The following is a 2,261-nucleotide window of genomic DNA, read 5'->3' as shown; positions in this document are numbered from 1 at the left end:
GGAGAACCAGCGAAAAAAAAATACACGGGAGCGACGAGCGATTTCGCTCGGGAAAGTTCCAATGTCGCTCTCGCAAATCCAATAGCGGGAGCGATCCCCCACAAAAAAATCGCTCCCGCGGCAAGATTCAACGTTTTTCATGCATTATCCATCATTTGGCAATCCCTGAATCCCATCAACATTGATGAAAGGATCAGAGCAAACTCAACTTACCCGTGATTAATCATTGCATTATCAATCGATATCATAAACGCAACGCATCAATCAACTTTATTTTTTTATGTACGTACGTATGTGTACGCGGTATAGCTACTAGAGTTCAATGGCTTACCAAGCCTAGCTTCGTATCAGCTGCATGCACGCGTATACTAGTACATGTTGACTAGACTCTACACGACTATCGTGCTACATAATGTCGCTAGTTGCGAATTGCATGGTACCTGTATGCAGGGAAGTTCATTGGTTGCATGCAGCTAGCTGCCCAATCAACGCGCTGACTACATGTACAATGCACCATACCCAATACCACATCACCGCATGCATACGTACACTGTACATATGCAAACTCGCTCGAGGCCTAGGAGGGAAACTGGGAAATCCCATTTATAACTTCGTTCGCGTATTTATGAGAAAACAAAATAGAATCAAATGTTTGGTTAGTAATTGAAAGTAAATAAATTTAAGTACAAATATGAACATTTGATAATTATATATACATGGCTCTGGAAGTATCAAAAATGGCTCTGGTAATTAAAAAAAATTGGCTCTGGTGAAACAGAAAAAAAAAAAAAAAATGAAAAATGGCCCTGAAAAAATAAAAATTATTTTTTTCACCCTGGGGAGAACAAGTGACTTGAAGATTCTAATCTTAGTACTGCATAGATATCGAAAACGCCATATTCTCTGGGTTGCACCCGAGACTTCCAACAACTCTGTAAGAAAGACAGCATCATCATGAAAGACAAGGTCAGTGACCTTGGTGTTACCGATAGATGCTCCGCAACGACATTAATCGACAACTCTGCCCAATACCCAGTCTATGCAAGTGTTGAAAAGAGATGGGGCGAGGAAGCACCCTTGCCTCACTCCTGAATTAACAGGAAAGAAGCTGGACACGGATTGTGGTCTTCTGGGTCACAAATTTAGATTGGAGTTTCTTCAGGGCTAGATAAGACCTGAGGTTACTTGCATTAGAATGCCCCTCGAAATCCTCATTGATTTCCTTGACGTACCTCTCCTTATCCATCCTCAAGAGAGCTCTAGTCCGCCGTTTCTAAGTCATGTATTGGTCTAGTTCCCAAGTTATTCTGGCAGCACGATCCAACATTATACTTTTCAGTGTCTTCTGCGACGCCACACCGCTCCTCGAACTTGGGCGCTCTCCAACGCACTCCTCGACAGCTTTTAGGTTTTCACATTTAAAGGTGCTCCTCAGTTCTTCGGGGTTCTCAAGAGTCCCAAGTACTTCAAACCTATTAGAGATTGCTACCGCATATTCGTGGGCACACGCATCATCCCTGAGTTGCTCCAGATGAAACCCAGGTGGGTTAAATCTCGGGATTCTCTTTAATTTAATACGCAGTTTGAGTGTTGCGACAAATCACTTATCACTCCCATAGACTTCAGCACTCCGATAAACCCTACAGTTCCGTAGGATCTTCCAACTTGTACTAACAAGTATGTAATCGATCTCCTTGGCCACTCCCCCGGTAATACGACATCATGTCTATTGGTGTGACTCTCGTTTATGAAACCAGGAACGGCCAATCCTCAGCCTTCTGGACTATGTAAATTTCAGAAGGAGATAACTTGTTATGTTCCTGGTTCCAAAACCATGGGGCCCAATGCATACTTCATAGATAGATCTGTCGGTGCCAGTAATTGCATTGAAGTCGCCCAAAACAATAAGTTTGTCTCGTGGTGGGCATTGGTCAACTATAGATTCAAGCTTGGCATAGAATATCTCTTCTTCAAGGTTATATGCCTCAGTAGAAGCATATACTGCAATAAAATAGATGAAGCTGAAGGTGTGTTTGAACCTCGCCAGCATCATGCTCTCATCAGCCGGAGTCTCTTTTACAACGGCGTGCTGTAACTATGCTGATTTTGACATGGGTAGGATACAAGCCCGTCCCAAACATAGGTGTTCAGTATGGTAGTCATGTACTTATGCCTATGATTCGCCTCCCACGTCCCCACCCACCACCGACCCCAACGAGGGGAGGCTAGGATTTGGGTGTACAAATTAACCCAATAATCCC

Source organism: Oratosquilla oratoria, chromosome 11 (assembly GCF_046742065.1).
Source record: "Oratosquilla oratoria isolate Oo_2021 chromosome 11, ASM4674206v1, whole genome shotgun sequence".
In the NCBI taxonomy this organism is placed as follows: domain Eukaryota; kingdom Metazoa; phylum Arthropoda; class Malacostraca; order Stomatopoda; family Squillidae; genus Oratosquilla; species Oratosquilla oratoria.
Note: the sequence above shows the minus strand (reverse complement) of the source record.